Here is a 15,027-nt window from a genome sequence, read left to right as displayed (position 1 = left end):
TGGTGGGTTGAAAGGATGGTGGTAGGTCGGTGGAGAGTAGGCAGCTGGAGGTTGGGCTCGTGTATCCTCTTGTCACCGGAGGAGAGCTTGGATGGCAGCATCCATTGATTTTATTGCCTCACGCAAATCAGAGGTTGTTTGATGCACCTCTTACAGGGCATGAGCCTGGTTATCTGTCCTCTGCCTAGTATCTTCCACTAACTGTCTCAAATCGTCAGGGGAAGAGGAATCCCCAAGGGTGGACCTGTTTGATACCAAGATGTTAGGTTCTTCCCTTGCCATGGATCGAGTCACCCTTCTTTCCTCTCTTCCCTCCATGGATGATCTTGACGTTGGAAGAGAATTCTTGTTTCTTGAACGAGTAATGGTGGAACTCAATTAGAACGAAGGAGCTTTGGAGGTAGCTCAACCTTGGACCTCAAAGGGAGAATCTGACCTAGACCTCTGAGGGAGAATCAGACCTGTAAAATATAATTTTCTCAATACTTGCCTCTCTTTTCTTTCACGTCCCCCTAAATAGGGTTGAGGACGAAAATATAAGATGACCCATAGGTCAAGTGGTTCATGCCACATTACACTGAACCAACCCAAAGTAAACCAAACCAAATAAAGTAAACCAAACCGAATTGAAATTACATGAAAAGTAAATTGACATAATTTAATTCCTATTCCTATGGATAACTCGTGATGCTATGGAGTTCATAACACACTCTTCGTCACAATCTCGCTATCGGCAGTCTAGTGGGGAACCATCTTCAACGCAATTGGGGGTAGGCTTTGGAAATACCCTCAATTATTAGGTCAAAACGAGTCTTTCCTAGCGTTGTGGTGGCTCAAAGGGGCTGAGCAGCAGCAATGTGTTAAGTACCTAGTAAATACTACCCAAAAGACCGGCCTGTCTGGAGTGAAAGACAAAGGTACATAACCCAAGACCATAACATCACACCCACGCTCGCGAGAGCCAACGTCCACTACGGCCCACTTGTGACGGCCTACTCTAGCAACAGCCCATGGTGCAGGAACACACTCAGGTCGCCCCTTCCACATATAGCGATGGCCTATTGGTACGGGAAGCACACTCTGGTCACCCCTTCGCTAGGTCGCTCCCTCCGCTGTCGCCCCCTCTGGGATTTGATCTCGCGACGTAGCGCTAGCTCTGATACCAAATGTTAAGCACTTAGCCAATACTACCCAAAAGACCGGCCTGTCAAGAGCGGAAGACACAAGTACATAACCCAGGACCATAACATCACACGATGTTGTGGACTTGTTACTGTCCTGGGGTTAAGTACCTATGCTTTCCGCTCCTAACAGGTCGGTCTTTTGGGTAGTATTGGCTAGGTGTTTAACATTTGGTATCAGAACAGGTGCTACGTCCCGATTTTGAGTCCCCGTGTTCACAGGTGGACCGCATGCCCCTGGCAGGGTGCCGTAAGGGAGTATGGGCTCCTGACCCGGTCCCCATTGCTGTGTTAAGGCCGTCGTGGTCGTCGGCTTGGGAGGGCAGGGTGTACTATTATGGTCCTGGAGTTAAGTACCTATGTCTTCCGCTCCTAACAAGCCGGTCTTTTGGGTAGTATTGGCTAGGTGCTTAACAGGACTCCATAGCAACAAGTAGTCCAGAGGTGATGTAGACAAGTCAGTGACTCAGTGGAGTAGTTCAGTAACTTAGCTAGTTATGTCATTTAAATTGATTATTTTCAAGTAGGTAGCTCACGAGGACGGAATTTGTAATATTTCGAAACTCTATGCGCGAGCCTTGCTTATTAGGCCATCGAGAAGGAAACAAAAGACAAGAAGAAATATTCATGGGATCTGCGTTCTCCCTAAAGAACCAGGATCGGTGTTCCCCTGGAACCCAAGGTGAAGACTGCCTTCGACGAGTCTTAATCTCCCTTCTTCTCCATTGTTTTCCCCTTTCCCACCTTCTATTTCACCATTTCACCTAACTAGTCAACATAGGTCGTCCAGAACAAAGTCGGAAACCCAATTCTGGCTTGGGAATTCCATAAAACCTCTCCCACCGTCATATTACTCTGTCCATGGTCAAAGACAACAACATCTTGGTATCAAAGCAGGCTGAAATGGAGATCCATCGAATAATGAAGATTGGAGATCTACCGTCAGGGAAATGATACAATCTAGGCAGGAAGAGACAGAGGGATGTCTGACAATTTTGATGGAAAGTAGAGCGTCTCAGGTAAATGCCCAAATCCAACAAATTTCTGCTAAACTTGACGAATTGATGGGGGTAAGAAACCCCACTCCTCATGAAGGGAGGAGGAGCCCTACGGCTATGCAAGGCGACCACTTTGTGGGCCGAACAAAGCAGACAGTAAATGGCATGAGCTCAGGTTCTGGTGGTGGGGCCATCCCAAGGTACACAAAGTTGGATTTTCCGTTGTTTAAAGAATCTGACTCCTTATTTGGTTATATAGGTACGAGAAATTTTTTTCTCATCAAATAACAGCTGAACTATGGGGGCAACAACTCGATGAAACGCAACTATGGGGCCACCAACTCGAAATGGAAAATTTGAACATAGACTGGGAAGAGTTTAAATATTTATGGACAATTTAGTTTGGACCGCCTGCTCAGAGCAATCCATTAGGGGACCTAGCCTTGCTGTATCAAACCGGCACAGTAGAGCAATACCAGCAGACATTTCAAGAAAAATTGGCCAAACCTAGTAAAATAGTCCGGGTGGATCAACAGGTGGGCTTATTTACTGCTGGATTATTAGAGTCCCTCCGGTTAGAGGTTGTGCTCCTCACTCGCTCTAATTTAGCCCGAACAATGAACTTGGTCCGCACTCTAGAGGCCAAACAAAAAATTCAGAATCGTAAGCCTTGGCAGAATAACAGGTCTGCTACTAGCAGCACATGGCGCTCCAGTGCCCTTGCAAATACTTCCACAATAACCAAGACTAGTCAGCCTCCACCAGCATTTATCAAAAAAATTTCAAGAGTAGAAATGGAAGATAGGAGATCCAGAGGATTGTGTTATAATTGTGATGAAAAATTTACATTTGGTCATCAATGTCAGAAGTTATTTTGGCTAGAATTGGAAGATCATGAGGAGGACGAGTCCATACATGCAGAGCAGGTAGAGGAAGAAAAAGAACCTGAAATTTCTCTCCATGCCATTACTGGCCTCCAATCCACCCACACCATGCAACTTGGTGCTCTCGTCAATGAGCAACCTCTCCTAAGTCTAGTTGACTCAGAAAGTACCCATAATTTTATAAGCTTCAAGGCGGCCCAACAGTTACAACTTCAAGTGCAGCCTCGTCCAATCGCTTTAGTGTCAGTGGCTAATGGAGACAAACTTCCAAGTTATGTGTTATGGACTCCATAGCATCACGAGTTATCCATAGGCATATGAATTAAATTATGTTAATTTACTTTTCATGTAATTTCAATTTGGTTTGGTTTACTTTATTTGGTTTGGTTTAATTTGGGTTGGTTCAGTGTAATGTGGCGTGAACCACTTGACCTACTGGGTCATCTTTGTATTTTTGTCCTCAACCCTATTTAGGGGGACGTGAAGGAAAAGAGAGGCAAGTATTGAGAAAATTATATTTTACAGGTCTGATTCTCCCTCAGAGGTCAAGGTCGGATTCTCCCTTTGAGGTCCAAGGTTGAGCTTCCTCCAAAGCTCCTTCATTCTAAATTGAGTTCCACCATTACTCGTTCAAGAAACAAGGTTTCTCTTCCAACGTCAAGATCATCCATGGAGGGAAGAGAGGAAAGAAGGGTGACTCGATCCATGGCAAGGGAAGAACCTAACATCTTGGTATCAGACAGGTCCACCCTTGGGGATTCCTCTTCCCCTGACGATTTGAGACAGTTAGTCGAAGATAATAGGCAAAGGACAGATAACCAGGCTCATGCCCTGGAAGAGGTGCGTCAAACAACCTCTGATTTGCGTGAGGCAATAAAATTAATGGATGATGCCATCCAAGCTCTCCTCCGGCGACAAGAGGACCATGATACACGAGCCCAACCTCCAGCTGCCTACTCTCCATCGGCCGAACACCATCCATTCCACCCACCACCTCCCCCACAACCACCAATGCGTCAACATCATTCCCATATGAGGCCTGCCGTTCAAGGACCAAACACTGTGCCCAGGTATTTAAAACTTGACTTTCCTACGTATGATGGGTCTAAGGACCCTTTGATTTGGTTAGCCAAGTGTGATCAGTTCTTTTACCATCAAAAAGCACCTGCAGATGAGAAAGTGTATTTGGCTGCCTACCACATGCTCGATGAAGCGCTTCTATGGTACCACCAATTCCGAAATGACCAAGTGGTTCAGGATTGGGCAACTTTTAGACAGTCTTGCATGATGAGATTTGGTCCTCCTGCTAGTAGCAATCCATTGGGCGAATTAATCAATTACAAACAAACTGGAGCACTAGAGGTGTACCAAAAGACCTTCCAGGAAAGGTTAGCCCGAGCAAACCAGTTTGTTAGCCACACACAGTATGTTCATATTTTTACTGCTGGTTTGACAGAAGCTCTACGTTTAGAAGTTGAATTACATGGTCCTACAGATTTAGACCACGCTATGAATTTAGCCAGAGCAATTGAGCACAAGCAGCGTGTTCTAAAGGAGTCACTGGTCAGAAAACCAGCTTGGCCAGGAAGGCACAATGCCTCTGCGCCAAACCATTCCTATGGACCTCCAAGATTTAGAGACAGTGCAGCCCCACACTCAGACATCTCTAATTCAGCTCCACCTGCTCCTTACTTCAAAAAACTTACCAGACAGGAAATGGAGCAGAGAAAGGCCAAGGGCCTCTATTTTAATTGTGATGAACAGTATGTTTTTGGTCACCACTGCAAATGATTATTCAGTATATGTCTGTGGGAGGATGGAGACGAAATACCACAAGAGGAAGAAATTGTGGAAACTGACCACGAAGATCCAGAGATTTCCCTTCATGCTAGACTGGTCTACGCAGTGCAAGCACAATGCATGTTAAAGCCCAATTACATCATTTAAAATTACTTGCTTTAGTTGACTCGGGTAGTACACATAATTTCATCAGTCAGCAGGCGGCAGAACAACTTGGGTTAGTAGTACAGCAACAGAATGGTCTTTCTGTATCAGTAGCCAATGGGGCTAAAATTACTAGTGTAGGCATATCACCAGCCACACACTTTGATATTGAGGGATATAAATTTGTTGCAGATTTTCTAGTGATTCCACTATCAGGATTCGATTTGGTGCTAGGAATTAAATGGCTACAATTGTTGGGACCAATACTATGTGATTTCCAAGCTCTGACCATGTCTTTTATAGAGGACCAACATCAGATTATATTGCATGGCACACAAGCACCACTCACCTGCGCACTACAGGTTGCCCAGGTCCAGTCCACAAATACATGCCAGTTATCTCACTTACTTACAGAATTTGAGGATATCTTTCAAGACCCTACTGCCTTACCGCCACTTAGGCACTGTGATCACCGTATCCGTTTGAAAACAGGGACCGAGCCGGTAGTGGTACGTCCATATCGTTACCCTCACTTACAAAAGGATGAGATTGAAAGGCAGTGCCAGCAGATGTTAGCACAGGGTATTATTTAGCCCAGCAGGTCTCCTCTTTCTTCACCGGTATTACTAGTCCGCAAGCATGATAAGTCATGGAGGTTCTGTGTGGATTACCGACAACTCAATGCCCATACAATTAAAGATAAATTTCCTATTCCAGTGGTGGACGAACTGTTAGATGAGCTACATGGAGCTACTATATTTACTAAACTCGATTTGAAATCCGGCTATCATGAAATCCGAGTTCATCCATCAGATGTGGAGAAAACAGCGTTCCGCACCCATCACGGCCATTTTGAATTCCTCGTAATGCCATTTGGTCTATCAAATGCGCCTTCCACCTTCCAGGCCCTCATGAATGAGGTATTTTCCCCTCTCTTGCAAAAATATGTATTGGTCTTTTTCGACGATATTTTGGTCTATAGCAACAGCTGGGAAGCACATCTTCAGCACCTTCACCAGGTATTTTCTCTTATATGTTCACATCATTTGGTTTTAAATCGGTCAAAATGTTCTATGGGCACATCAAAAGTGGCATATTTGGGTCACGTTATTTCAGCATCAGGGGTGAAGATAGACCAGAGTAAGATACAAGCGGTCACAGATTGGCCTATTCCTACATCTATTACAGCCTTAAGAGGATTTTTGGGCCTAGCTAGATATTATAGAAAATTTATTCGTAGCTATGGCCAGCTTGCAGCTCCGCTCAACAATCTCCTCAAGAAAAATGCTTTTACCTGGTCAGAGATAGCAGCTCATTCCTTTCAGCAATTGAAAGACGCCTTATCATCAGCCCCAGTTTTGTGGCTCCCCGACTTTGAGGAGTTCTATGTAGTGGGATGTGATGCTTCAGGGGGCGGTATTGGCACAGTGTTGCACCAACAGGGCCACCTGATTTCTTATTTAGCCGTCAACTGGGCCAACACCACCACAAGTTGGCAGCTTATGAGAGGGAATTGATTGTATTGGCAAAAGCTATATAGCATTGGCGCCCTTATCTTTGGGGACGTTGTTTTTTTATTCGCACTGATCATTGCAGCCTCAAGTATCTTCTTGAGCAACGTCTCACTACTTCACCACAACAGCATTGGTTAAGTAAGCTTATGGGGTTTGACTTTTCTGTCGAGTATAAACCGGGAATTTTGAATGTAGAGGCTGATGCCTTATCTCGCCGGGATGTTCCAGAGCCGTAATTAAACGCCATCAGTCAGCCCAGAGCTCTCTTGTTGGATTCTATACAGGAAGAGGCACAACAGTACCCAGATATTATCTCCTTATGCAAGGATATCCAGCAGGACACAGCGGCACCACATTGGACGGTTCAGGACAATCTCGTCCTCTACAAAAACAGAATTTTTCTACACCACACATCCCCTCTGATTAACAACATTTTGGCCTCCTTCCATGACAGTAGGCCAAAAAAAAACATATTTTTGAATCAGCAGGGAATTTTATTGGAGGGGCATGAAGCGCAGTATAGCTGATTATGTGGCGGCTTGTCAGACTTGAAACATTAAGTCCAGCGGGGTTGCTCTAACCACTTCAGCTTCCGTCACAGGTCTGGTCTGATATTTCTATGGACTTCCCTCTTCGTTAGGTAAATCTGTTATCCTGGTAGTGGTGGATTGTTTCTCTAAATATGGGCATTTCATTCCTCTGGCACATCCTTACACTGCAACGCAGGTAGCTCAACTTTTTATGGATAACATTGTACGATTACATGGGATGCCTAATTCAATTACCAGTGATAGGGATGCAATCTTTACAAGTATCTTCTGCAAAGAACTCTTCAAGTTACAAGGCACAACGTTAGCCTTTTCTTCAGCCTACCATCCACAGGCTGATGGTCAGACAGAGGTCATCAACAGAACCATTGAAATGTATCTCCGCTGTTTCGTGGGGGACTCACCTAACAGGTGGGTTAAGTGGCTCGCCTGGGCTGAGTTCTGTTACAACACCTCCTACCACAGTGCTCTCGGCACAACCCCATTCAAGGTGGTATATGGTAGAGAACCTCCCCGTCCATTAGCCTATGAACCAGGGGCCTCTAAAGTCGCAACTTTGGACCAAGCATTGGCTGAAAGAGACACATTCATCACAGAGGTGCGCACTCATCTACAGAAGGCACAAAATTCTATGAAACAATATTATGACAAGAAGCACCGGGAAGTCTTCTTTTCTCCTGGAGATTATGTTTGGTTGCGTCTCCAACACTACAAGCAGCTGTCGTTGATAGCCTCCAAACGTCACAAGCTCTCTCCAAAATATTTTGGTCCCTTTCAGGTGATAGAGCGCATTGGGACAATGGCCTAAAGATTGCAGCTTCCACCAAAGGCCAGAATTCACAACGTCTTTCATGTCTCACAATTAAAGGCCTTCCAAGGTGATTCGCCAATGCTGCACACCCCGCTGCCACTACTCCATGAGGGACGTGTACTTTCTACCCCGACACAGGTATTACAAACTCGTCGTATTCACGGTGATTGGGAGATCTTAGTGCAATGGGCTGATGCTAACCCCAGTGACACGACATGGGAGCCATTAGCGGCGTTTCGCACCCTCTACCCATACTTGGAGCTTGAGGACAAGATCTTTCTCCAAGGGGGGTGATGTTATGGACTCCATAGCATCACGAGTTATCCATAGGCATAGGAATTAAATTATGTCAATTTACTTTTCATGTAATTTCAATTCGGTGTGGTTTACTTTATTTGGTTTGGTTTAATTTGGGTTGGTTCAGTGTAATGTGGCGTTAACCACTTGACCTAATGGGTCATCTTTGTATTTTCGTCCTCAACCCTATTTAGGGGGATGTGAAGGAAAAGAGAGGCAAGTTTTGAGAAAATTATATTTTACAGGTCTGATTCTCCCTCAGAGGTCAAGGTCGGATTCTCCCTTTGAGGTCCAAGGTTGAGCTTCCTCCAAAGCTCCTTCATTCTAAATTGAGTTCCACCATTACTCGTTCAAGAAACAAGGTTTCTCTTCCAACGTCAAGATCAACCATGGAGGGAAGAGAGGAAAGAAGGGTGACTTGATCCATGGCAAGGGAAGAACCTAACACTATGGAATCAGCAAGGCAATGATGTTTTCCATTGAAGGTCAGCAGTTCGAGGCCGAATTTCTTATTACCTCTCTTGCAGAATTCGATATGGTTTTCGGCATTAAATGGCTCCACATGTTGGGACCAATTTTGTGGGATTTCGCCGCTTTAACCATGATTTTTGAGCTAGCCGGCCACCACGTAACGTTCCAAGAGCGCAAGGCTGAAGTTAGCCTTGAATTGCATAGAAGGTTGAATGAGGAACATGAGCCTACTGTTGCCACTGAGCAGGCTCCTGTCGAGCAGCAAACAACAGTCATTCAAATTACTCCTCCACAGAACGTGCTCCTCTCTGGACAGCCTGGTACTAGCCCACCTTTACTTCCAAAGGCACTGGCTAATTCCACATCTGCCACTGGACTGACTGAGGTTGGTATTGAGTTGCTTCAGAAACATCTTGGTGATGCCCCACAATGGGCTAGAACGGCTCTCAGGGTGGTTGATGCTCTTCATCAGTCCATTGTAGTTATTGATGACATAAATACAATGTGTACAACGAGATATTATACCCGTTCAGCATCTATAGTTATGCTTCCAACAATTTCTTATCTTCCATTCATATTAGCACTGATGCCTCTGAATATAGTGGCAAATGCACACCACTGGTATACACCTTTTGACAAATTGGACCAAGACAAGAGTGATGCAACTGCAGCCTCATGTCAACTTAAATTTGGTAGCTACTGCCTTTGGCGTGATGAGCATACAAAATGAATGCAGGACTCTAAAGTGAAGCAATTAAAGAATCAGCTTTTTGTGGCTAGAGCTTATTATCCTAGTGTTGCTAAACTTCCAACACAGGATAAGCTGTCACATGAAATGAAGATGAACATTCAAGAATATGAGCACATGCTCAGTGAAACGACAACAGATTCTGATCTTCCACTTCATGTTGAAGAAAAGATGCAGAAGATGGTGATACAAGAATTTAAGATGAAGAAGAATAGATGAATAGAGAATGAACAGAGAAGGAGAAGACAGAGTAAGGAAGATAGATTTCAAGATTAATCACACATATCTGTTACATTTCATCCCGGCTATATATAGCCATACAAGAAACTACCCATGACTATGAAAACGAAAATAAACTCCTACGATCAAGGAACTAATTAACCCATTAAAAGTAAATAATTGTTAACCCACTAATCCACTAACTAATTACCAACGACCTTAGCCATGTCCAGCTCTACCTTCGTGGTCTCTTCATGTGGCCATATCATTCCCTACCCCTTAAGAATCCTTGTCCTCAAGGATGAAATTAGGATAAGATCCTTGTCCTTAAGCTAGTATATAAACCACCAGACCAACTTTCGTAATGACTTTGTAAACTTCATGGAGGGTCTGGTTCTGGTTGATAGCCCTCAATATCCCCGATGCCCATAGGGGAAAAATCCTCGATCATAAATAATTGTGGTCGTTCGCAACGATGGCCTGGAACGAACTTCTCATCACAATAATAGCATAACACCTTCTCTCGACATTCTCGTGCTTCTTGGTTGGTTATTCGGGGAAAGGTTGTTGGTTGAGTATTAGAGCTTTGGTTTATGTGTTGGGTTGATGGAGGTCCTAACACCCCAGCTATTGGTTTGTCTGAGACCTTTGGTGTCGCAAAACTTGGTTGTGAAAGTAGTTGGTGATTTGGTTGCCTCTGCAGGTGATTGCGTTCCTCGATGAGCCGAGCCACTCCTATTGTATCTGCCAAGGTTCTAGGTTGTTTAATTTTAACGTTGATGCGAATGTTGTCTCGAAGTCCTGCAATAAAACAACCAATTAGAAATTTTTTCGATAGGCAGTCCACTCGGTGGGAAAGCATTTCAAAAGCTTCTTGATAAGCTGCTACGGTTGTGGTTTGTTTAAGGCGATTCAAAGCTTTTGAAGGGTCCTCCTAGTCGGTTGGACCAAATCGAAGTTGTATAGCCTTGGTAAACTCATCCCATGCGAATGGTCCGCGAAATTTCATCAACCACCTGTGCCATTGCAAGGCGATGCCCTCTAAATGAAAGGAGGCTAGCTGAACTTGTAGTTCTGGTGCAATGTGTTTGAATTCAAAGTATTGCTCAGCCTTGTAAATCCATCCAGTTGGGTCATCTCCGTTAAACTTTGGAAAGGACAACTTGAGGTGGTGATGAGAGTGGTCATTTATGGTGTTTGTGCGAGAAATATATGGGTGTGAGGATTCATCACGTGCAAATGGGTTGGTTTCAGAAAGACTAATGTTTTGGCTACAGAAGGCTCGAAGAGCCTGGAGCTCGGTTAACACGGCTTGTAAGGCTGCGTTCACCTGATCAAAACTTGATTCATGTCGTGCCAAAATTTCGTTGACCTTGTTGCGGAACTCTGCATTCGTTTTGCTGCGAGTATCCATAGACTACAATTTTTTTTTTCGAACGATGAAAAATAAAAATAAAAATAAATAAATAAATAAATAAAAACTATTAGAATTGGTTAGGAAGAAAAGATGATCGTTTTAGAACGAGAGAAGGAGACAGAAAGATGATGAAGTGTAAATAAGAGAAAAAAATAAGACAAAGAGCTATTTTTTAGAGAAAAAAAAATGGAACGGATTAAGGGACAATGACGACTGGAGGGAGAAAAATGAAAAAAAAAATGCGAGGGACGCGGGGGCGGAAACAGGAAGAGAAAAAAAATCTCTGACAGAGAAAAAAAATGGAATTGCTTAAGGGAAGTTGATGACAGGAGGGAGAAAAAATGGAAAAATGTGTGGGAACGGGACGGAAACAGGAAGAGAAAAAAAAATCTGCTCCGGTTTTTGGAAACAAAAAATTTCGTCGATTCTGACAGCGAGGAAGATCTGCGGGTCTGAGTCTCAGCGGCAACGGCAGCGGCGAGGATGTAATGGCGAGGAGGTGAAAGTCGATTCCGGCAATGTTGAGGAAGATCTGCGGATCTGGTTCTCAGCGGCAACGGCATCGGCGAGGAGGCGATGTCTCTTTCATTCGCAGAGCTCGAGTCCCGGTGGCGGCAACGACAGGGTTGAGGAAGTCGGTGGCTCTGTTTTCTTCCCGAACAGAGATTTTCGATGTGGTTTTTTTTGGAATTTCTTCCCGGCGGCAGAAAGACGAAGAGTCAGAGGACGGCTTCGGTGGCAGAGGTCGAGTCCCAACAACGACAGCGTTGAGGAAGTCGGTGGCTTTGTTTTCTTCCCGAACAGAGATTTTCGATGCGGGCTTTCGAAATTTCTTCCCGGCGACAGAGGAAGGAAGACGATTCTTGCAGAAGACAGCGACAAAGAGACATGGGAAGAAGAAAGGGAAGAATTTGCTTTTCTTGGTAGAGAAGGGAAAATCGAAGAGCGTTGACAGAGAGAGATGTAGAGACAGAAGAAGGAAACTCGCGGAATGGAATCCCGCAGTCGTAACAGCTCTGATACCACTGATACAAGAATTTAAGATGAAGAATAATAGATGAACAGAGAATGAACATAGAAGGAGAAGACAGAGTAAGGAAGATAGATTTCTAGATTAATCACTCATATCTGTTACATTTCATCCCGGCTATATATAGCCATACAAGAAACTACCCATGACTATGAAAACGGAAATAACCTCCTACGATCAAGGAACTAATTAACCCATTAAAAGTAAATAACTGTTAACCCACTAACCCACTAAAAAATTACCAACGACCTTAGCCATGTCCGGCTCTACCTTCGTGTTCTCTTCATGTGGCCATATCAGATGGTTCCAGTAATTTCCAAAGTGAAACAACATGTTGCATGCACCAGCAATGTGGATAAGAAATTTAGGCAGTCACTTGATCTAACTGAGGATGAAGCTCATTTTCACATGAAACAGAGTGCTTTCTTATACCAACTTGGTGTTGATACTGTGCCAAAGACTATCCACTGTTTGTCAATAATATTGACAGTCGAATACTTCAGATCTCATTCAGCAGAGGAGACTGTAAACCAGGTTTTTCATGTGGTCACTGATGGGCAGAACTATTTTGCAATGAAGCTCTGGTTTTTCAGACACAAATACCAAAATGCGGCCATTGATGTCCTGAATATTGATGACCTGAACCTCAAACATATGGAAGGTTTTGTATCTCATCAATTGGTCCTTGATGAATTCCGTGTTTCCATCCGAAGTGCCGACAATCCGGCTGCCATCCAGACAAGAACGGAATATATATCTGTATTTGGATCAATACACTTTTTCCTTCCCGAAATATTTCCAAATTTTCAAAGGGTGGTAGTTTTGGGTGATGATATTGTTCTTAAACGAGATTTGTCGCCTTTGTGGAGCCTTGATATGGAAGGAAAGGTGAATGGGGCAGTAGAGTACTGCAGGGTGAGGCTTGGTCAGCTTAGAAGTTCTCTGGGTTAGAATATTCTTGATAGCAACTCATGTGCATGGATGTCTGGTCTAAATGTGATCGATCTGGAAAGGTGGAGAGACAGTAATCTCACGGAAACCTACTCGACGCACCTACAACCACAGGGCGAGGATAAGGATTTGAAGAGTGCTAGAACCTTGCCTGCGAACTTGCTTGCATTTCAGAATTGGATTTCTGCATTAGACAATTCATGGGCATTGTCAGGATTGGGCTACAACTATTGGGTTGATACAGAATTGATAAAGCAAGCAGCTGTATTGCATTACAATGGCAACATGAAACCATGGCTAGACCTTGGCATAAACCAATACAGGGGCTACTGGTTGGAGTCCCTACAACAGAGGATCTCATTGAACTTTTGGCATGGCGGTTGGTGGCTTCCTTGCATGCAGAGGCTTATGAGGCCATTGTGGCTGGTCTATTGGATGGGATAAACACTACAGAAAGGGCACCCATGTAAAAGGGATTTTCGGAAAAAAAAAAAAAAAATTGTTTCCTCCTTTCAGGTGGGATACCGTAGATCCATTTCGGCATGCCTTCCCTACCTTCGAGCTCGCGGGCAAACTCGTTCTCCAAGAGGGGAGTGATGTTGTGGACTCCATAGCAACGAGTAGTCTAGAGGTGATGTGGACGAGTCAGTGACTCAATGGAGTAGTTCAGTAACTTAGCTAGTTATGTCATTTAAATTGATTATTTTCAAGTAGGGCAGGATTTGTAATATTCTGATACTCTATACTCGAGCCTTGTTTATTAGGCCATCGAGAAGGAATGGAAAGACAAGAAGAAATATTGATGGGATTTGTGTTCTCCCAAAGGAACCAGGGTTGGCGTTCCCCTGGAACCCAAGGTGAAGACTCCCTTCGACGAGTCTTAATATCCCTTCTCCTCCATCGTTTTCCCCTTTCCCACCTTCTATTTTGCCGATTCACCCTAACCCGTCAACATAGGTCGTCCAGAGCCAAGTCAGAAACCAGATTCAGGCTCGGGAATTCTAGAAAACCTCTCCCACCGTCGCATTACTCGGTCCACGGTCAAAGACCACAACACAAAGCTGCTCGAAAATTGGGGACGCAGGTTCTTTGTTTCGTGAAGCAAAGAAACAGTGCCCAATTGATGGAATTCCGGCTTGGTGTATGCATTTCGAGATGATTTTTTTCTGAGGAAGCCGGGATCCATAGAAATAATTTTTTGGGGACTTCTGAGAATTGTTTTTTAAGGGGGCTTTGTTGTTCTATTGACACGCACATTACCTATGGGTATGTTCATTGTCAAATTTAAAAGGTGGGACTTAATTTTTTGGGTTCCATCATTTGTGGTTTTCTTGGTGAAGCAATTGTGGCAAATCACACACAGGATGTTAAGGTTGTGCATGCTCCTAAAAGTTGTGTTGAATGGGCTTATAATGGTGAACAAACTAAGGTTCTTATAACTGGAGACTTTCTCTGTTGTCCTTTGGAATGTTTTAGATACGTTGCTGCTTATGAAAACGTAATTAGGTTGAATATTTTCACTTTGAATGACTAGAACATCCAATTTGCGTTTTTCATCATTCATAAAAAATTGCATATTGCATTTGGGTTTTTGGCTACGAATGTTTTCTCATATGTAAAATCTGCTTCAGTTATTGGCTATGTGTGGGTCTTTGGATCAGGACTCTTGGGAGGCTCTCTATTTCATTTTTTTTGTTGAAGATACAAGCTTCTCAAGAGATTGGGGTTTAGTGATGGAGATCTTTCCTAGGTTTTCTCTATACTGAGGTGTATATGAGTTTGCACCGTATGCCTTTACTAGATATTCTATTGGAATTTCTGGAATGTGTTCGAGAGATCTGAATGTCGTGTCATGGAATGCCATGATTTTGGGACACTATATTCATGGATGTCCTGCAGATGGTCTCACTTTATTAGCTAAAATGGTGGGACAAGGTTCCAGCACCAACCTAGGTGCCAAGACAACTTTAAAAGATAATATGTGGACCACTAAAGTTACCTTTATGGGTCTGTT

The 15,027-nt window shown here is 43.8% G+C and overlaps 1 pseudogene; it reads left to right on the top strand.

Annotated features, from left to right (window-relative positions):
* The first annotated feature begins 8,643 nt into the window (after nucleotides 1–8,643).
* LOC137959446 (probable galacturonosyltransferase 7) lies at nucleotides 8,644–13,457 on the top strand (annotated as a pseudogene).
* The last annotated feature ends 1,570 nt before the right edge of the window (nucleotides 13,458–15,027 follow it).

This window comes from Aristolochia californica, unplaced genomic scaffold, assembly GCF_029961685.1.
Source record: "Aristolochia californica isolate CCGP_79_NKW_82.1479 unplaced genomic scaffold, dmAriCali1.0.hap1 SCAF_3, whole genome shotgun sequence".
NCBI classification, from domain to species: domain Eukaryota; kingdom Viridiplantae; phylum Streptophyta; class Magnoliopsida; order Piperales; family Aristolochiaceae; genus Aristolochia; species Aristolochia californica.
Note: the sequence above shows the minus strand (reverse complement) of the source record. Positions and strands in the feature narration are given on the sequence as shown.